This window comes from Panulirus ornatus, chromosome 4, assembly GCF_036320965.1.
Source record: "Panulirus ornatus isolate Po-2019 chromosome 4, ASM3632096v1, whole genome shotgun sequence".
In the NCBI taxonomy this organism is placed as follows: domain Eukaryota; kingdom Metazoa; phylum Arthropoda; class Malacostraca; order Decapoda; family Palinuridae; genus Panulirus; species Panulirus ornatus.
Window position 1 is genome coordinate 48,431,412 of NC_092227.1, and position 23,084 is coordinate 48,454,495.

At 44.0% G+C, this 23,084-nt stretch overlaps 1 protein-coding gene across 1 annotated transcript in view; it reads right to left on the reverse strand.

The window, feature by feature from the left end:
- LOC139764789 (uncharacterized) overlaps window positions 1-23,084 on the reverse strand; it is an 821,726-nt gene that overhangs the window by 333,297 nt on the left and 465,345 nt on the right. The window lies entirely within an intron of this gene.

Sequence of the window (23,084 nt, forward strand, 5' to 3'; positions counted from 1 at the left end):
CACCACCCAGTCTCCAACTCTGGTCTGCTCTCCCCCTCTCTGCGCCTCGTTAAAATCGTCAAATAAATTCTTTTTGGTCATTCTCACCGGGTCCATTATCTCCATGACTATAATTACGTCCAGACCATCTCCTTCGCCTATCCTTCACCGCCTTAGTTATTCGATCTACTTACCCACTCTCACATTCCTTCCTCGCACCGTCTTTCTTCTTTCCTTCCTTTTTAAACCCTCAATTTTTCTTCCCATTCTCATGAACATCTAAGCACGAGCTATATTCTTTGAATGATAAGACGGAGCGATCATACCCTACAGTCTCCCCACTGTATAGAACCCAGAGTCGCTGGTTCTCTCTCATACTAAGCTTCAAACTTTGACCCTAAAAAGACCGTGGACGAGGCCTCGAACTTCAACCCTAGAAAGACCGAGGATCAAGATGAAGACCACCTGACCCATTCCCCAGTACTGGCCTGCCCAACCAACCCTTACCTCTCAGACGCCGTCCCCGAAGATAGAGATTCGGGAACAAACTACACAGTCCTTTGTCGACCCTCAAGCAAGCCCTCGTTCCTCCCACAAGCTCAAGTAAACCCGGTCCCTCTTCCCTCCACCTCTGCCGCTTGGCTCCAACAGCCTTACTCGTGTTCCACTTTAGTAAAGGAAGAAAAAAAGACTCATTTTTCAGCCTCAATTTGCCTTTAGCTCTATGTATCCGAAATCCCATTACCTTAAGTCCGCTTGATGTGTCGAATTCCTTTTCCAGATCCCTGTCTCAGGTTCCTCATGTAAGTGAACGAGGACGTGTGCTTCAGGGAACGTCCACCAACTGCCTCTTCCACACGAGAGACGCGGCAGGTGGGAGGGGAGGGAGGGACGCCGTACCAGCCCAGCCGACCAAGGGCGCAAAACGTAAGCCTTTTTTTGCGAGCAGATCACGAGACTGGTTGTTACGACGGCGGCAGGGAAACGAACGCGAGGAAGCTAAGTGCAGTCCATCGTAAAACTCAAAGAGTTACGCGAAAGGGAAGGAATCGGTGGCAGGGAATTCGACACTTCATACGGCCCAATCACTCCTGCGCAGGAACCCTCCGGGCCTCCGCCAAGCAGAGAGAGAGAGAGAGAGAGAGAGAGAGAGAGAGAGAGAGAGAGGGGAGTCTCGGGTGGCGGCGGCGGCAGGGGTCCCTGGCGGGAAAGTTTTAAAACACTCCAGAAGTTTGATCGACTTCTTTCTGCGCCAAAGCAAATGATGAAATAAGAGGACTCCAATTACTGATTTTGAACTGACTTTAAAGGACTTTATTCTCACAAAGGGAATTAATTTACCGAGTGAAAACATAGGCTAAAGAAAACTACGTCAGTTGGCTACTGTATCCCATTCCTGTGTCATTCAATTACCAAAAGTCAATTCATTTTTTCTTATATTCATTCCCCTTCTCGAAAGCACCTCAGCGACGGAGTGGCAAGAACAGACGACTGAGACGTTGAGGAATCATCCTCACTTAGAAGGGGAGGATTTCCATATCTACCTTCCTACCTATCTATGTAGAAAACGAATGGATAGTCACCCTTCTGGAAGCTACATCATGGTCTCTTGACAATAAAGAGTATAGTCTCTTTGACGAACTTCTTCCTCAAAAGAAGTCCATGATTTCCCTGCTACTGTATGTAGCGCAACCTTGTTGATGCCAAAGCTTTTCGAAATGTGGTCCTGGAGTAACACCAGGACCCTTTCAAGAAAGGGTTGCTTGGGCAATTATATATATATATATATATATATATATATATATATATATATATATATATATATATATATATATATATATATATATATATATTTTTTTTTTTTATCAAACTATTCGCCATTTCCCGTGTTAGCGAGGTAGCGTTAAGAACAGAGGACTGGGGCCTTTGAGGGAACATCCTCACCTGGCCCCTTTCTCTGTTCCTTCTCTTGGAAAATTAAAAAAAAGAGAGGGGAGGATTTCAGCCCCCCGCTCCCTCCCCTTTTAGTCGCCTTCTACGACAAGCAGGGAATACGTGGGAAGTATTCTTTCTCCCCTACCCCCCAGCAAAGTTCTTCTTCTTCTTCCTCCTCACCCGCCACCCATTGTTGGCACATCTCTGTGTTGCCCCTGTGCTGTGCTTCTACTACTGCTACTTCTTTTTCTGTGCTGCTGCTGATGCTGTCGTATGACATGCATGCACGCGTGCAGGCAGGCCTGTAGTAGTCGTGGACAAGGTGCAGGCAAGCAAGGCAGTAGTAATGTGTCTGCGTCTTTGGTGTGGTTGCCTAAGGTGAAGGAAGGAAGGGTGTGGAATTTTGTGATGCATGGCTTGTCACTGATGATACTGATAGTAATAATAATAATAATAATAATAATAATAAGCAGCCTCCCAGCAATTTTTACTGCTACAGCGACAACTCTGGATCCAGTTCGGACCGGCGTTTTATCATGATGAAGAAAGACCCTTCCGTGGAGCGCACCAGGCTGCGTGGTCGTGTTCTCACGATGGTGGCTGGGCCTTAGTTCCGTGGACCTACTACTACTGACAGTTTGATATATATATATATATATATATATATATATATATATATATATATATATATATATATATATAAGACATGTGTACGAGTAGGAAGAGAGAAAAGTGGATATATTTATATATATATATTATATATATATATATTATATATATTTTTATATATATATTATATATTTTATATATATTTATATATTTTTTATTTTTTTTTTTTCATACTGATCCAGTTCACGTGTTAACGGGTAGCGTTAGAAACGAAGAAAGGGCCGATACTCCTCACATCCTTTCTCTGCCTGTTTTGGGGTAATTCAACTAAAAAAGCTGAATTTCCGCCCCCGGGCTCCAGAGTGCTTCTATGCACGATTGCATTACGGGACATCATTCTTGTATACCCCCAAAGTTCTTCTTCTTTATTCCGTCACCCCACCCATTGCATGGACATCCTGGTATGATGTGTGCTGTGGTTTCTATGCATTACTCTGAGCTGTGCTGAGTGTGAAATGAATGTGCACGCGTGCATGTCAGGCTGTGTTCTGGCAAGGTGCAAAAAAGGAGTAGTAATGATGCTCTCTTTGGCTGTGGGGTGGCTAAGGGATGAGAAGGCAAGGTGTAGTTGGTTCTCAGTGAATGTTGGTTTGAGGCAGGGGTGCGTGATGTCTCCATGGTTGTTTAAGTTGTTTATGGATGGGGTTGTTAGGGAGGTGAATGCAAGAGTTTTGGAAAGAGGGGCAAGTATGCAGTCTGTTGTGGATGAGAGAGCTTGGGAAGTGAGTCAGTTGTTGTTTGCTGATGATACAGGGCTGGTGGCTGATTCGGGTGAGAAACTGCAGAAGCTGGTGACTGAGTTTGGTAAAGTGTGTGAAAGAAGGAAGCTGAGAGTAAATGTGAATAAGAGCAAGGTTATTAGGTACAGTAGGGGTGAGGGTCAAGTCAATTGGGAGGTGAGTTTGAATGGAGAAAAACTGGAGGAAGTGAAGTGTTTTAGATATCTGGGAGTGGATCTGTCAGCGGATGGAACCATGGAAGCGGAAGTGGATCATAGGGTGGGGGAGGGGGCGAAAATTTTGGGAGCCTTGAAAAATGTGTGGAAGTCGAGAACATTATCTCGGAAAGCAAAAATGGGTATGTTTGAAGGAATAGTGGTTCCAACAATGTTGTATGGTTGCGAGGCGTGGGCTATGGATAGAGATGTGCGCAGGAGGATGGATGTGCTGGAAATGAGATGTTTGAGGACAATGTGTGGTGTGAGGTGGTTTGATCGAGTAAGTAACGTAAGGGTAAGAGAGATGTGTGGAAATAAAAAGAGCGTGGTTGAGAGAGCAGAAGAGGGTGTTTTGAAATGGTTTGGGCACATGGAGAGAATGAGTGAGGAAAGATTGACCAAGAGGATATATGTGTCGGAGGTGGAGGGAACGAGGAGAAGAGGGAGACCAAATTGGAGGTGGAAAGATGGAGTGAAAAAGAATTTGTGTGATCGGGGCCTGAACATGCAGGAGGGTGAAAGGAGGGCAAGGAATAGAGTGAATTGGAGCGATGTGGTATACAGGGGTTGACGTGCTGTCAGTGGATTGAATCAAGGCATGTGAAGCGTCTGGGGTAAACCATGGAAAGCTGTGTAGGTATGTATATTTGCGTGTGTGGACGTATGTACATGTGTATGGGGGGGGGGGGCATTTCTTTCGTCTGTTTCCTTGCGCTACCTCGCAAACGCGGGAGACAGCGACAAAGTATAAAAAAAAAAAAAAAAATATATATATATATATATATATATATATATATATATATATATATTTTTTTTTTTTTTTTTTTTTCGTACTTGATCGCAGTGTCACGCGTTAACGAGTTAGCGCCTAGAAGAGTCGAAGAAAGGCCGCATTCGCTCACATCCATTCTCTAGCTGTTATGTGTAATGCACCTAAACCACAGCTTCCTATCCGCAACCAGGCTCCAGAGATGCTTCTCATGCACCGATTCTGTCTATTGACGGCACATCGACCTATGTATAACAAATCGTTCTAATCTACTTTATTCCGTGCACGCCTTTCACCCTCCTGCATGTTCATGCCTGGATATGGATAGGGAGCTGTGGTTTCGATGCATTACACATGACAGCTAGAGACTGAGTGTGAGCGAATGTGGCCTTTTTTGTCAGTTTTCCTGGCACTACCCTGAAACAGGGAATAACGATGCTCTTTTCCTGTGGGGCGGGACAGCGACAGGGATGGATGAAGGCAAGCAAGTATGAATATGTACATATGTAATGTCTGCGTATGTGTATGTATATGTAAGTGTATACTGATATGTATATGAACGTATGTGGGCGTTCATGTACATATATATATGTGTATACGGTTGGAAGAGCCATTCTTCGTCAGTTTTCTGGCGCTATCTCGCTGACGCAGGAAAAAGCGATTATGTACGATATATATATATATATATATATATATATATATATATATATATATATATATATATATATATATATATATGGGGCAAGCATCACTTTCCGGACTTCTCTTGTGATCTTTATCATCCAAGTGTCCAGACCAGTGTGACGGTAATGAAGCGAGAATGTACAACAAAGGGAACTCGTATTCACATGCAAGGTATGAATGCTGTACGAAATGCCAACTGAGTGTGTTTTCTAGAATGTTTTCTACCTATCATGTAATTAAGGTCCATGGCACTCCTCTGGATTTACCTGCCTATGCGAACATCTACTTCCTTATTACAGATTTTCAAAGGATTTCGCAGCGAAATTACCTCTGGGATATAAGCTTAAGAAATCGACAACCTGAATTACCTCCTGCAAACCTCAAAATTGATAATAGTTTCTTTTACTTGTTATCTTCTGTGATCATCCTGTTATCTTTTTTTCTTGCTTTTCTCCTCTTCGTTTCCTTGTATCTTGCTTGTACATCTGATTTTAAATCTCTGTTTATCCGCGGACTTTTTATTTTCTCCAGGATGAACAATATCAGTAACACAGTGAACAGACTATCCTCCGCTTTATCCAGAGTGACTCTCTCTCTCTCTCTCTCTCTCTCTCTCTCTCTCTCTCTCTCTCTCTCTCTCTCTCTAAGCTGAGACTTCTGTGTCGTGAAACCTTCAGGGCATGACGGGAGGGTAACAGATATTACATGACTTTATAGACGAAAGGAAAATGGGAGGTGGAGGAAGAGTCTGTCACATAATGAGAAAAGGGATGTAGGTGGGAAGGATGGAAGAGGAGGAGGAGCAAGAAGAGGGGAGGAGGCGGCGAAGAGGGTAGAAAGAGAAGGAAATTGAGAGAAAAGTAAGAAAATGAAAGAGGTTGGTGAAATCGAGGGGGAAATGAAGTAGAGTACGAGTGGGACAATTGAGAAAAGAGGGAGAAAAAAAAATGGGAAGTATGAGAAAATGAGGATAGATGTTGTGGAGGGAGACGGGTGCAGTGAAGACACGCATGTGTCAGAAATGGGACAGAAAAGGGGACGGATATGGAGTAGACGGGGAAAACAGAGAGAGAGAGAGAGAGAGAGAGAGAGAGAGAGAGAGAGAGAGAGAGAGAGAGAGAGAGAGAGAGGGGGGGGGGGGACACGACGGGAGGAGAGAGAGGGAGGCATGAGAGCAGACAGGAGCGCGGCCATCTTCTTTAACAACTTGAAAATCTAATTACCCGATCATCGTAAAATGTCGCAGCAGCATCGATTAGGAGGAGAGAGAGAGAGAGAGAGAGAGAGAGAGAGAGAGAGAGAGAGAGAGAGAGAGAGAGAGAGAGAGAGAGAGAGAGCCTCCCCAGGGAACCCCCTAGAGAACCTGAGATTTACCGAGAAATCCTGAGAAGAAACCAATGGGAACTCTAGAAACCCCCAGGAAAACAAGGCCCTGAAACCGAGAGCTGTCTCAAAGAAACCACATGATTTACTGAAGTGCACATCATGAAATTCATGGCCCAGGGAATTCTCACGTAACACTCCAATATAAAGAAATAGAAAACGCCTAGAGAATTCTAGAAACCACCCCGTCCCCCTCCCTCTAGCCAAACTCCTGCACGTCCAAGAGAGTCGGAGAGAACTCTTATAATTCCCATTCTGGTTGTTGCCGTCACCCACACAAGCCTTCGTCAGGTAGCAAGTCAGGCTACAGGGAACGGTGATGGGCCTCACCACCACCACCTCCTCCTCACGTACTGGCCTACATACCCGTTCAGATGGCCGCTCTTGGTCGAGACCACGACTCTCCACAAATGCGGTAACTATGCCACAATCCCTGCTGGCTCGCCCAGGATGATCCACATGGACAGTGGTGTTGTAAGTTAGTAAGTAAGCTATTTACTAGAGGGTAATGATCATGTGGATTTACATCCGTCGTAAAAATATAATATGCGCGGGGTTTCCTTTATGATGGTTGGCATAAAGCAACATCCAACAGATCAATTAACATTTTTGCTCTGAACGATGCCGAACCTTGTGACGTGGGGGGGTCTTCTATACCATTAGATAATAATAGCCATAATTAATTGATCACTGCCCTGTGTCAAGCGTTGCGATAATGACATTTACATAAATCTATTAATCATTTTTTTTTTGGCGTATATAATATCCAGATACTCCTGTACCCGCACATAACATACGCTTTAAGGGTTATTTTGCTTTCAGCGTCGTGAGGCAGATCCAAGCTGGGGACATATTTACATGGGGATAATTATCACACGTCCAAGGTTTATTTTCGTCCCTCAACCGCCCGAACTAAATGGAATAACGCGGAGGGATTTTTGCGTTGCTATGCTGGCCTCTCCTGAGTGGGAAGACTTGGGGATCTCATAAGATGAATAATCTGGTGAAGAAAAAAGTTTCATACGTAGGTAGTCAAGGCTGGAAGTTCTATAAAAAAATATATGATATTATGAGGCTTAACAAGTTTCAGTAATGGGGTCTGAAAGTTGAAAATTAAGGTGTGTGTGTGGGGAGGGGGGTAACGTGAGGTAAGAACTCGGCGTAGTTGGACCTCTGGAGGTGAGAATGTAAGATAGTAGACCACAGGGTAATAAGAAGACAGTTAATGGCTACCTAGAGTTCCCTGGAAGAGGCGGCTGCGGTAGATGTTCCAACCTCGGCGTCTTTATCTAACTGCCTGGCTGACTCTGCTGACTGCCGGGTTGGCGATGGCTTCTCAAGACACCAACAGTTATCTAACCTCTCCAGTCATGTGGACTTAAAAGAGCAGCCGGCTACTTTTCTTGTGTCTTAACCCTCGACGGATGTGGCAATGTCTGTCAACGGTCAACAACAACAAAAGGTGTCAGCTGGAGCAGAGGGTACCCTCGCGTGATGTTGCTCAGTCCTAGTTATCACACAGCAAAACCCTCTGGGTCACTGGTGCTTTCCGACCAGTGTGGCGCGTAAAGCCTCCCACTAGAGTGTGTGGCAAAGCTGGAACATATTTACAAGTGTAGTGCAGAATGGAAAAGGCTGAACGACACAGCTCTGGGTGGTACCTTCCACCGAGCGTCTGTCACTCAATATTTACCAAGACTGTTCACAAAACTCACCAAAGACCACTCCATGCTTCCCAGGGATTACCCAGTTTTTGATCTGTGTGTGTGTGTGTTCCCGGTCCTCCATTATGCTGTGTTAGGGTGAACATACGAAGCATTATTACCACATAGGAGGGAAGATCCTCCTGATCTGTAATGCAACTCTAACTCTAAGTATGATGAGGTCTTGAAGACGTTCCCAGCTGGGGTTAGTGACGGTTGCGTAGTGAGCCAGCACTACAGTAGCTGTCAAGTGTCACTCCCTCGAGCCCGGGTAACTAGTCTTTTCTCCTTTTTGCCTCGCCAACATGCGTACTTCTGGCAATCTTTCTACAAACATATCCTCATTTCACACATAATGTCTGACGACACGTACTCACACGGCTCTTTATTCGTAATCCTGGATGTTCCAGCAGTAAGCTCCACATGCCACCCCTGCCGTGTGGTAACATCTCGTCATAAGCAGTAACTGCGAGGCTTTCCATATACACAGGAGCTATACCAAATCATGAAATGTTTAATCCCAATATAGCAAAACTTTTCCCTGAAAATACTTGAAACACTTCAAAGTACCGTAGAATATTCTTAACCATGTCTGCGTCTCGCTGAATACATAAAAAGCTATGAACGATTTCGAGGAGACAATTCTGCAGCTTAGAAATCAGGAGTGGTGTGGAATCTAAGTTTATATGGAAGTTTATAACTAAGTTATGAGACGTATTCTGGTCAGAGGTATCCTACTTTCCAAAATTGCTTTAAAGAGTTCCCAATCGTTTCAAACTTTTTAAAAACTTTCAGCGTAAATGAGAATAAACAAAGCCTTGTATGACAGGTCCTGTGTATATCCAGAGGCCCTACCCTTCGCTGTATACCAGTTCGTGGATGTTTTTTAGAAGCGATACGATCACACATGATACACAACACGACTCATCAACCATAATGTATTCGAGGTTACGTAGGATCTATGCTAAAACCACATCAAATTACAGATTACATAGGGCCGACCCTGACATCTGCGGCCTTTCACTAAGATAGCCAGAGGAGAACGAGGGAGAACAAAATGTAAACATGATCTGGGTTAAGGCTGAAAACCTGCGGTACACACTTGGCCGAGCCGAAGTCCTTAATCATTCCCAGACTGTACATAGTAACGGCAGATATGTAGGGTAGGAAAAACGAAAACCGCTTCGTTTAAAGGGGAAAAAATATTCTCGGTTACGCTGTCTATCCTATCACGAGCGGCGTAGCTGGAGCGTTATGAGATATACGGACTTGGCTGTTCCGGCGTTGAAACGCGAGGCCATAAGCGTAAAATGCCAGACCGGAAGTGCTGGTGGTGAGTGGGTATTACATCCTGGATACCAAAAGGTTATGGTACGTCAGGTCTCGAAACAAGCTGTTTCATTTGTGAATCTCGAGGCCGTACGGAGGGATCAATTAAAGATCTGGCGTTTCGTCTCAACCGCCAGTAGACCGTACAGCGATGCACAGATGATGGGGTGTTTCAGCTGGTGAAACTGGGAGATACAAACAGAAACCATATCAAAGTTCTGGAGCTTCATATGAACGGCATGGAAGGGGAATCATCAAACGCAGAGGTGTTTCAGTCCATGAAATTAGAAGACATGACCTTGAATCAGTGTTTCAGGTCATGAAACCCCTTGTGAAGCTCAAAGCGTCGTCACTGGTGGTTTGAAAGCACTGACGCTTCAGCCAAAGAAGCAAGAAACTCTCAGTGCAAAAGGACCTCACGAACGTAAATCAGTCAGCCACCTTTTGTTTCAGACGACAACATCTGAAAATCTTGGACAGGAAACACTTCATCTTAAGGAACTGAAAGCGTCGATGACGTTCTGCTGAAAGCATCTGTGTTTCAGCCAAAGAAACACGGCGGAGAAGAGACTGACACACGCCTCGCTGACCTCCTGGTGACTGCTCACACACACACGTCCTCACCCTCGTCAAGCTCTTCAAGCTGAGAGTCTGTCTGTGGAGAGATCGTCGCTTAGACGTGGAAAATGCTGAATGCCCCCAGCTGTGTGTAATGCTCCGGTGTCTCTTACAAACCTAGGATAAGAAATGCTCCCACCACGTAATGCTCAGGAGAGTTACAGAGGCCAAGGCATGTGAAATGCTCCAACAACGTAATACTCAGAGGACTGACTGACACACAAGCATTGTGTAGAAAATGCTCCCGCCTGGGGATGCTCGGGTCATGCTAATGCATCGTTGTCATATGAAATGCTCCAGTTACATGCGAAATACTCTAGGTATATACGATATTCTCCTGTTAGATGTAATATATTCAAGCTCCATATATATATATATATATATATATATATATATATATATATATATATTTTTTTTTTTTTTTTTTTTTTTTTTTTTTATACTTTGTCGCTGTCTCCCGCGTTTGCGAGGTAGCGCAAGGAAACAGACGAAAGAAATGGCCCAACCCCCCCCCCATACACATGTACATACACACGTCCACACACGCAATATACATACCTACACAGCTTTCCATGGTTTACCCCAGACGCTTCACATGCCTTGATTCAATCCACTGACAGCACGTCAACCCCTGTATACCACATCGCTCCAATTCACTCTATTCCTTGCCCTCCTTTCACCCTCCTGCATGTTCAGGCCCCGATCACACAAAATCCTTTTTCACTCCATCTTTCCACCTCCAATTTGGTCTCCCTCTTCTCCTCGTTCCCTCCACCTCCGACACATATATCCTCTTGGTCAATCTCTCCTCACTCATTCTCTCCATGTGCCCAAACCATTTCAAAACACCCTCTTCTGCTCTCTCAACCACGCTCTTTTTATTTCCACACATCTCTCTTACCCTTACGTTACTTACTCGATCAAACCACCTCACACCACACATTGTCCTCAAACATCTCATTTCCAGCACATCCATCCTCCTGCGCACATCTCTATCCATAGCCCACGCCTCGCAACCATACAACATTGTTGGAACTACTATTCCCTCAAACATACCCATTTTTGCTTTCCGAGATAATGTTCTCGACTTCCACACATTTTTCAAGGCTCCCAAAATTTTCGCCCCCTCCCCCACCCTATGATCCACTTCCGCTTCCATGGTTCCATCCGCTGACAGATCCACTCCCAGATATCTAAAACACTTCACTTCCTCCAGTTTTTCTCCATTCAAACTCACCTCCCAATTGACTTGACCCTCACCCCTACTGTACCTAATAACCTTGCTCTTATTCACATTTACTCTCAACTTTCTTCTTCCACACACTTTACCAAACTCAGTCACCAGCTTCTGCAGTTTCTCACATGAATCAGCCACCAGCGCTGTATCATCAGCGAACAACAACTGACTCACTTCCCAAGCTCTCTCATCCCCAACAGACTTCATACTTGCCCCTCTTTCCAGGACTCTTGCATTTACCTCCCTTACAACCCCATCCATAAACAAATTAAACAACCATGGAGACATCACACACCCCTGCCGCAAACCTACATTCACTGAGAACCAATCACTTTCCTCTCTTCCTACACGTACACATGCCTTACATCCTCGATAAAAACTTTTCACTGCTTCTAACAACTTGCCTCCCACACCATATATTCTTAATACCTTCCACAGAGCATCTCTATCAACTCAAGGGTAAAGGGGAAGAGTGGTTTGGAAATGTCTGGGGAGTGAAGTCAGGGGTTAGTGAGAGGACAAGAGCAAGGGAAGGAGTAGCAATACTCCTGAAACAGGAGTTGTGGGAGTATGTGATAGAATGTAAGAAAGTAAATTCTCGATTAATATGGGTAAAACTGAAAGTTGATGGAGAGAGGTGGGTGATTATTGGTGCATATGCACCTGGGCATGAGAAGAAAGATCATGAGAGGCAAGTGTTTTGGGAGCAGCTAAATGAGTGTGTTAGCGGTTTTGATGCACGAGACCGGGTTATAGTGATGGGTGATTTGAATGCATATATATATATATATATATATATATGTATGATCAAACCATACAATATTTACAAAACGGACGCACATGCACTACTCAATATCCTCCGCCGAGAAGAATATCCAAAAGTCAAGAGAACAAAAGGCAAAAAAAAAGAATTTCTTTTGTCTCCCATGACCATGGACGAGAAGTGTTGCGGGTACTAGGCAATCCAGAGCTGTGATTCATAGGGAACAAAAATTATGACGCGTCTGGAAAATTGACAGTACGGGAATAATCTGAAGGTGTCTGGAAATGTGAGGACATTTCTTTAAATGAAAATATTAAAATTCTTTTTCTTGTATGAGAAAGATTATTATCGAAGATCAAGAATCTCGAAAGTATATCATATATATATATATATATATATATATATATATATATATATATATATATATATATATATATATACATATATATATATATATATATATATATATATATATATATATATATATATATATATATATACATATATATATATATATATATATATATATATATATATATATATATATATATATATATATATATATATATGAGCTGGTGACAGAGTTATGGAGTATGTGTAAATGGAGAAAATTGGAGGTAAATAGCGAACAGAGGTAAGGTGTTGAGGCGCAACAGGTGTACGAGACATGTTGGCTAAAGTTTGAATGGGGAAGACAAGGAGGACGTGGAGGAGTACCTAAGTCTCGGAGAGTGGACGTGAGTCTTGGGCCTTGAATGCTAAAGAAGCAGAGAGGTTGGATGCACTGGGGGATAAGAGGCTTGACGAGTTGTGGCGTGCGTTGCTTGCCATCCCCAGACTTTATTCTTGAACCAAATCTCAAACCTTTTGTTTCCCTTCCCCTGAGCTTAGTCTCACTCAGAGCCAGAACATCCAGGTTTTTCTCTCTACACGTACAATCTATCTATCTATCTATCTATCTATCTATCTCTCAACGTCTCAATCTGGTTACATCCACGTACATTCAGATACACATCCCAGGGGATGGGGGAGAATGAATGTACAGGCCTCGTGCTCCCTGCGTGCCGTAGTAGGCGACTAAAAGAGGCGAGAACGAGGGAATAGAACAGAAAAGGATATATATACATATATATATATATATATATATATATATATATATATATATATATATATATATATATATAGACGAGTGTAAACGCTGTAACCAATATTCCCTATCTTTTTAAATTTGTTGAAAGTAAATTCCAGACACAAATAAGATACTGTAAATCTATAAGTACTTCAGCATATCATCGTTCACAGCCGTAAATAATCTGGCTCACTCGAAGACGTAGAATTTTTTCAGTAAACAAACCAAATGTGTCTCACATCAATGACTTCCAAAACTCCTCTGTGAAGCTATGTAAATCTGTGAGCTATATATGTAAATTTTCCCAAGCATCTTTGACTATCTACAGACAGATAAACACACCAACCTAATGTGTATCAACCCAAGTGGTCAGCAGCAATTTCTGAAGGCAGTCCTTAGTGGTGTTGACCATCGACTCCATGGCCCTCTGTCACCCACAACAGAAAAGTGATTGAGGAGAGAGAGCGCGAAACGACACGGCTCAATATATTGGAAGTGGCAGGTCAATACTGCAGCCCATCGAGACGAGCTCTACACTCTTGTACAGAACGTCACGCCCGACCCTTCGGCACGACGGGCAGACCCTTGGACGTAATGGCGTGGCCTTTGACCCAATCTCCTTTAAGGCCAGACCAAAGGGTCATGGCGCCGTTGTCCTCGAGGCTTTTACCGTCGTGCTAAACGGTCTTACCGTTGTGCTCAAGGGAAGTGCCGCCGTGTTCGAGGCTGAGTGTTCATCTATGCGAGACCTATCACCGTATGCTTCATTATCTAACCCTCCCGTGTTGAGAACCCGCCACACATCATCATCATGCTAAGGGTATACAAAGTTCGCTTCTTTGAAGACCCTCATTACAATAAGGCGTCGTGGTGTAAGTTCCTAACCATCAGACAGCGGCAGATGTGACACCATTCCTTGACAGATTACCGTTCGTTAGAACTGAATGAATAACATGACAGGCGCTGAATTCACTTCAAAGGCTTAGCGTTGAAACTCCTGCACGTGTTAGTCTTCTTTACTATGGCCTCTTGTGATTCGTAATTCCACGCCCTAATACCAAGCTCACCAGCTTTCCATTTATACCAAGCTTCCCTCTTCCAGTCTTTCATAACCCAGGCTCCCACACCCTGATGTTCCATTCGCCAGTCTCCCGAACACAAGGCTTTCCTAGTCTCTTAGTCATATTCTCTATCTGAGTCTTCCCTTTACCTTTACTTCCTAATGCCAATCACTTCTTTGTGTATCAGACACATAAATCTCAACCTTTCACGTTTCCATACACAAAATTCACACACACTCATACTGGATTTTTACATACACCAGGCTTCAGGGAACAATGGTACCATACATACGTTACAGACTCGAAAGAAAATATAGCTTCCGTGGGATAGGAATCTATACCTCAATACACTAGCTTTCCGTAAGCCAGGCTTCCATGCACTAAGGTTTTCGCATACCAGGCATCCTACACCTATTCTATGGCTTCCTACACCAGGTCTTCATTTGTCAGGCTTCCGACACCAGCCTTCCATACAAACGACTTTCTCTCGTTAAGGTTTCTATATGACAGGTTTCCATATAAACATAACGAGGTACTGGTCGACGAAAGGGGTTCAAAGTAGTTCTACAGATAAGAGTAAAATGATGGGGGAAGAAACACTCAGTGATATAAGCACTCCCAAGCTCCGACTTAAATTGTGAGTCACGTGTCAAACAGGAGGTTGTAAACTTCCCGTTCAGATGAACTACTGTACATGGCAGCCACAAGCCTCTCTAGACGTATCGCTCAAGACCTCTAACAAGGCACACCAAAGTCGCGCACGAAGAACCAACATGGGTCCTAAACCTAACAAGACAACAGACGAGAAAGATTCACTTAAGATTCTTAAGCACTTTAGAAACATCGATCTCTTTCACATCACAGAAGCTCTCCCTATTCGGGACAGACGACCAACGGTTAACCTAACGCAAGTCCGGGTACTACAGAGACGAGACATTCATCGGACTGGCGAAGTTTTCCAGCAGCCGCGTTCCTCACGCTGATATACCTCCGTGGTGTATCGGTTAGCGCTCCTGACCATAAGGTATTCATGGGTCACCCAAAGTCGAGCGCATAGGTTCGAACATTGGTTGCGGCAGTCGGTCCACAGCCAACCAAGCGGTGCATCCACTCCTAGTGGTTGGTCGTGTGTGTGTGTGTGTGTGTGTGTGTGTGTGTGTGTGTGTGTGTAGTTCATTCCATTTCCTATTTATTTCCCTGAAAGGAGAGAGAGAGAGAGAGAGAGAGAGAGAGAGAGAGAGAGAGAGAGAGAGAGAGAGAGAGAGAGAGAGAGAGAGAGAGAGAGAGAGAGAGAGAGACGACAAACGAAGGAACGGCGCTCATGTGCTCACATCCACTCTCCAGCTGCCGTGTATAATACACCAAAACCATTGCTCCCTGTTCACAGGCAAGCCTTGCAGACCTTCCCGAGGTTTCCCTTGACCAATTCGAACGTCCTGGCTCAGTATTTTCACAGCACGTCGCTCCTGTTTACCACATCGCTCCAATCTGCCTTGTTCCACGCACGCCCTGGACCCTTTCACATGCTCAGGCCCCAGTCGACTCGGAGCATTTTTTTCACTCTCGGTCTCACCCTACTCCTTGCTCCTTCCACTTTTGACATGTAGAGCCTCCTGGTCAAGTCTTTCCTCTCTCATCCTTTTCATATGGCTAAACCATTTCAGCACATCCCACTCCAGTCGATCATACATACGCTGCTGCTTCCTACGCCGTCTCTTTCAGGGTGTCATTCCCAATTCGACCGACCCTCCTCACACCACATATCGTCCTCAGGCATTTCATTTCCAATTCCTCCGCCCTCTTCTGTACATTTGCATTTAGGGCCCACGACTCATATCCATACAGGAGCGTCGGGACTATCATACCTTCATACTAAACTCGTGTTTGCCCTCACAGACAGTGACCTCTCTTTCCACATATTCATCAAGGCTTCCAGGACTCTTGGCCCCATACTTACCTTATGATTCACACCAACTTCCATAGCTCCATCCTCTGCCATGTCCACTCACAGGTTTCTAAAACAACTCAAATTAACGCATGTTATTCACCATTCAAACTCTCACCTTCCACGAGGCATCTCTCTCAACCCTACCATATAAATTCTTTTCTTTCTCTTAAGCATTTCTCAGACAAATTCTGCAAAGACTATACCTGCTCCAAACATTCTCTACTACTCCTGACGCCACATAGTTCCTCCCTGACCTGATGTTCTGTGCATTCCACCATCCTCTTCATCACCACTCTCGCATATACCTTACCAGCTGTACTTAAACTTCCGTACACCTGTATAATATTACATTAACTTTTGTCCCCTACAAAGGTATCACGTCACTCCTTAGGCAACTCACCCTGAGCAATACATACTTTGAAAGGTCCAACTAACCTAACCTATCAGCAATATCATAACCTCCATTTCTAAGAAATTCAACCGCTGTCTCACCCACAGCAGCCTCCTGCACAAGGCTTTTACTACGTCTTTTCTTTATACCAAACCATTTGCCACGATTCACTTGGTCGCTCTGCACATCTCCATTTTCCCAAACATCCCAAATATGCAACTCTGTTATCTACCATATTCAACAGTTCTTCAGAATACTCTTTCCATCTCCTTTTCACCTCTTTTCTTCCTGCTATCACTTCCTCATATGTTTCCCTCGATGAAATTCCCATTTGTTCCCTTGTTCTCCTTACACTATTCACATCCATCATTCTTTCTAATCCTTCCTGAATATCATCTGCACACTCTCACCTTATCTTTCATTTGACATCTTTTACAGCCCCCAATACCTTCCTCTTCACCTCCCGCTTATTCCTTCTGTGCATCTCCCAATTACACCAGAGTCTTCCCTGCGAGTGACCCCAACATAACTTTTTTTTTTTCTTTCACTAACACGGCAACTTCCTCATCCGCCACCCACTACCGTTATTCACACGCCCACATCCCACTCCCTGCATTGCACACACTTTCCCAGCACATGTAAGCAGCACTACCCTAGATATCCTCCACTCGTCGCTCACCACGCCAGTTTCTCTTACCCTCATCTTTTGCCTTTCTTTGCATAATTTCTCCTGGAATCTCCTCAAACAAACCTCTTCTCCACGCTCATTCACTTTCACCGACTTCTCCCCACCCTCGTTATATCTTTTCCTACAGCCCAAGCATGCCTATGCCCCTTTTTTGAACCAGGGGTCCCGGGTTCGATCCTGGCTGTTGGAGGTTTGTATGTTCTATGAAGGTGCGCATTCATATGCACTTTATTCGTATTCATATACCTCCGCGTTGTACAGTTAGGTTCGGTAAAATGCTATCTGCTGGCTATGTGCGCCTGTTGGGAAATAACCGGTGTAGACCCCGTTGCTCACCAATGTGAGGCGAAGGGTATTCGAGTTCTTAGCATTCGAATAGTTATTTCCTATTAGCCAGGCCCATAGCCTAGCGGTTAGCATTCCCACCTCTTGCACAGGGGTCCCGGATTCGATCCTGACTGATGGAGGTTTGTATGCGAGGTAGCGCAAGGAAACAGAAGAAAGAAATGGCCCAACCCATCCCCATACACATGTATATACACACACGTCCACACACGCAAACATACACACCCATACATCTCAATGTACACATATATATACACACACAGACACGTACATATATACCCATGCACACAATTCACACTGCCTGCCCCCATTCACTCCCATAGCCACCTCGCCACACATGGAATACCATCCCCCTCCCCCCTCATGTGTGCGAGGTATCGCTAGGAAAAGATAACAAAGGCCACATTCGTTCACACTCAGTCTCCAGCTGTCATGCAATAATGCCCGAAACCACAGCTCCCTTTCCACATCCAGGCCCCACACAGCTTTCCATGGTTTACCCCAGACGCTTCACATGCCCTGATTCAATCCACTGACAGCACGTCAACCCCGGTATACCACATCGATCCAATTCACTCTATTCCTTGCCCGCCTTTCACCCTCCTGCATGTTCAGGCCTCGATCACAAAAAATCTTTTTCACTGCATCTTTCCACCTCCAATTTGGTCTCCCACTTCTCCTCGTTCCCTTCACCTCCGACACATATCCTTTTGGTCAATCTTTCCTCACTCATTCTCTCCATGTGCCCAAACCATTTCAAAACACCCTCTTCTGCTCTCTCAACCACGCTCTTTTTATTTCCACACATCTCTCTTACCCTTACATTACTCACTCGATCAAACCACCTCACACCACACTTTGTCCTCAAACATCTCATTTCCAGCACTTCCACCCTCCTGCGCACAACTCTATCCATAGCCCACGCCTCGCAACCATACAACATTGCTGGAACCACTATTCCTTCAAACATACCCATTTTTGCTTTCCGAGATAATGCTCTCGACTTCCACACATTCTTCAATGCTCCTAGGATTTTCGCCCCCTCCCCCACCCTATGACTCACTTCCGCTTCCATGGTTCCATCCGCTGCCAGATCCACTCCCAGATATCTAAAACACTTTACTTCCTCCAGTTTTTTCTCCATTCAAACTTACCTCCCAATTGACTTGACCCTCAACCCTACTGTACCTAATAACCTTGCTCTTATTCACATTTACTCTTAACTTTCTTCTTTCACACACTTTACCAAACTCAGTCACCAGCTTCTGCAGTTTCTCACATGAATCAGCCACCAGCGCTGTATCATCAGCGAACAACAACTGACTCACTTCCCAAGCTCTCTCATCCACAACAGACTTCATACTTGCCCCTCTTTCCAAAACTCTTGCATTCACCTCCCTAACAACCCCATCCATAAACAAATTAAATAACCATGGAGACATCACACACCCCTGCCGCAAACCTACATTCACTGAGAACCAATCACTTTCCTCTCTTCCTGCACGTACACATGCCTTACATCCTCGATAAAAACTTTTCACTGCTTCTAACAACTTGCCTCCCACACCATATATTCTTAATACCTTCCACACACACACACACACACACACACATATATATATATATATATATATATATATATATATATATATATATATATATATATATATATATATATATGCGCTACCTCGCAAACGCAGGAGACAGCGACAAAGCAAAAAAAAAATATATATCATACATATATATATATATATATATATATACATATATATATATATATATATATATATATATATATATATATATATATATATATATATATATATATATATATATTCCATGTGTGGCGAGGTGGCGATGGGAATGAATAAAGGTAGACAGTGTGAACTGAGTGCATGGGTATATATGTATGTGTCTGTGTGTGTATATATATGTGCACATTGAGATGTATAGGTATGTATATTTGCGTGTGTGGACGTGTATGTATATACATGTGTATGGGGGTGGGTTGGGCCATTTCTTTCGTCTGTTTCCTTGCGCTACCTCGCAAACGCGGGAGACAGCGACAAAGCAAAATAAATAAAAAAATAATATATATATATATATATATATATATATATATATATATATATATATATATATATATATATATATATATAATTTTTTTTTTCTCCAAAGGAAGGAACAGAGAAGGGGGCCTGGTGAGGATATTCCCACAAAGGTCCAGTCCTCTGTTCTTAACGCTACCTCGCTAATGCGGGAAATGGCGAATAGTATGAAAGAAAAGAAATATGGAATGGGATGTATTTAGGGAATCAGTGATGGATTGCGCAAAAGATGCTTGTGGCATGAGAAGAGTGGGAGGTGGGTTGATTAGAAAGGGTAGTGAGTGGTGGGATGAAGAAGTAAGATTATTAGTGAAAGAGAAGAGAGAGGCATTTGGACGATTTTTGCAGGGAAAAAATGCAATTGAGTGGGAGATGTATAAAAGAAAGAGACAGGAGGTCAAGAGAAAGGTGCAAGAGGTGAAAAAGAGGGCAAATGAGAGTTGGGGTGAGAGACTATCAGTAAATTTTAGGGAGAATAAAAAGATGTTCTGGAAGGAGGTAAATAAAGTGCGTAAGACAAGGGAGCAAATGGGAACTTCAGTGAAGGGCGCAAATGGGGAGGTGATAACAAGTAGTGGTGGTGTGAGAAGGAGATGGAGTGAGTATTTTGAAGGTTTGTTGAATGTGTTTGATGATAGAGTGGCAGATATAGGGTATTTTGGTCGAGGTGGTGTGCAAAGTGAGAGGGTTAGGGAAAATGATTTGGTAAACAGAGAAGAGGTAGTAAAAGCTTTGCGGAAGATGAAAGCCGGCAAGGCAGCAGTTTTGGATGGTATTGCAGTGGAATTTATAAAAAAAATGGGGTGACTTGTTGACTTGTTAGTAAGGTTATTTAATGTATGTATGACTCATGGTGAGGTGCCTGAGGATTGGCGGAACGCGTGCATAGTGCCATTGTACAGAGGCAAAGGGGATAAGAGTGAGTGCTCAAATTACAGAGGTATAAGTTTGTTGAGTATTCCTGGTAAATTATATGGGAGGGTATTGATTGAGAGGGTGAAGGCATGTATAGAGCATCAGATTGGGGAAGAGCAGTGTGGTTTCAGAAGTGGTAGAGGATGTGTGGATCAGGTGTTTGCTTTGAAGAATGTATGTGAGAAGTACTTAGAAAAGCAAATGGATTTGTATGTAGCATTTATGGATCTGGAGAAGGCATATGATAGAGTTGATAGAGATGCTCTGTGGAAGGTATTAAGAATATATGGTGTGGGAGGCAAGTTGTTAGAAGCAGTGAAAAGTTTTTATCGAGGATGTAAGGCATGTGTATGTGTAGGAAGAGAGGAAAGTGATTGGTTCTCAGTGAATGTAGGTTTGCGGCAGGGGTGTGTGATGTCTCCATGGTTGTTTAATTTGTTTATGGATGGGGTTGTGAGAAACTGCAGAAGCTGGTGATTGAGTTTGGTAAAGTGTGTGAAAGAAGAAAGTTAAGAGTAAATGTGAATAAGAGCAAGGTTATTAGGTACAGTAGGGTTGAGGGTCAAGTCAATTGGGAGGTAAGTTTGAATGGAGAAAAACTGGAGGAAGTAAAGTGTTTTAGATATCTGGGAGTGGATCTGGCAGCGGAATGGAAAAATGGAAGCGGAAGTGAATCATAGGGTGGGGGAGGGGGCGAAAATCCTGGGAGCATTGAAGAATGTGTGGAAGTCGAGAACATTATCTCGGAGAGCAAAAATGGGTATGTTTGAAGGAATAGTGGTTCCAACAATGTTGTATGGTTGCGAGGCGTGGGCTATGGATAGAGTTGTGCGCAGGAGGGTGGATGTGCTGAAAATGAGATGTTTGAGGACAATGTGTGGTGTGAGGTGGTTTGATCGAGTAAGTAATGTAAGGGTAAGAGAGATGTGTTGAAATAAAAAGAGCGTGGTTGAGAGAGCAGAAGAGGGCGTTTTGAAATGGTTTGGGCACATGGAGAGAATGAGTGAGGAAAGATTGACCAAGAGGATATATGTGTCGGAGGTGGAGGGAACGAGGAGAAGTGGGAGACCAAATTGGAGGTGGAAAGATGGAGTGAAAAAGATTTTGAGTGATCGGGGCCTGAACATGCAGGAGGGTGAAAGGCGGGCAAGGAATAGAGTGAATTGGATCGATGTGGTATACCGGGGTTGACGTGCTGTCAGTGGATTGAATCAGGGCATGTGAAGCGTCTGGGGTAAACCATGGAAATTTGTGTGGGGCCTGGATGTGGAAAGGGAGCTGTGGTTTCGGGCATTATTGCGTGACAGCTGGAGACTGAGTGTGAACGAATGGGGCCTTTGTTGTCTTTTCCTAGTGCTACCTCGCACACATGAGGGGGGAGGGGGATGGTATTCCATGTGTGGCGAGGTGGCGATGGGAATGAATAGGGGCAGGCGGTGTGAATTGTGTGCATGGGTTTATATGTATGTGTCTGTGTGTGTATATATATGTGTACATTGAGATGTATAGGTATGTATATTTGCGTGTGTGGGCGTGTGTGTGTGTACATTGTGTATGGGGGTGGGTTGTGCCATTTCTTTCTTCTGTTTCCTTGCGCTACCTCGCAAACGCGGGAGACAGCGACAAAGCAAAATAATTAATAAATAAATATATACATATATATATATATATATATATATATATATATATATATATATATATATATATATATATATCCATCATAAACTATTCTCAGATTAACTAACTAGTTACTATTATGACATCCCAGTTCTCTTAATATCTCAGCTGTATATGTGCAACTGAATGTCTGCCCTACATTCAATAAATTATTCTTTGATCATATATGTATGAACACATACACACACCCACACTAGCCAGACACCCACACGTCGACTCCCTCCCCCTATGGCGACGATGAAAAGCTGGGTTGACTTGGAGACGACTGCCCTATCCGGGACTCGACCCCGATCTTGTTTGACTGGCCATATCAACTCCTGGATTACGGAGGTGTGTGTGTGTGTGTGTGTGTGTGTGTGTGTGTGTGGATATAAACCATCTGTAGCAAGAACTTCGAGCCAGACATCGTGTCACCGGGAAGAATTTATCAAAACGTGCAGAGGTGAACAAGCCATAGGCCCGAGGAGGGAGTGGGAGAAGGTGTTCCACTATTCCCCCTCCCCTCCATCGATGCCTGGAAGTCACCAGAGGAGAGGATATTTCCACTCCTCGTCTTCGGATCCCGGACGAACTCACGGCGGAAACACTGACGGCGAGAAAGTTACTCAGTCACGGGTTATTAGTCTGGAGACAAACAAACATGAAGCGATCATCTTTATGTGGCAGGGGCCAGACGCACGGGTGGAGGATGGGAGGCGGGGGAAGATGGACGGGGAATGGAGAGAGAGAGAGAGAGAGAGAGAGAGAGAGAGAGAGAGAGAGAGAGAGAGAGAGAGAGAGAGAGAGAGAGGGGGAAGGAATGATGAAGAACAGGGA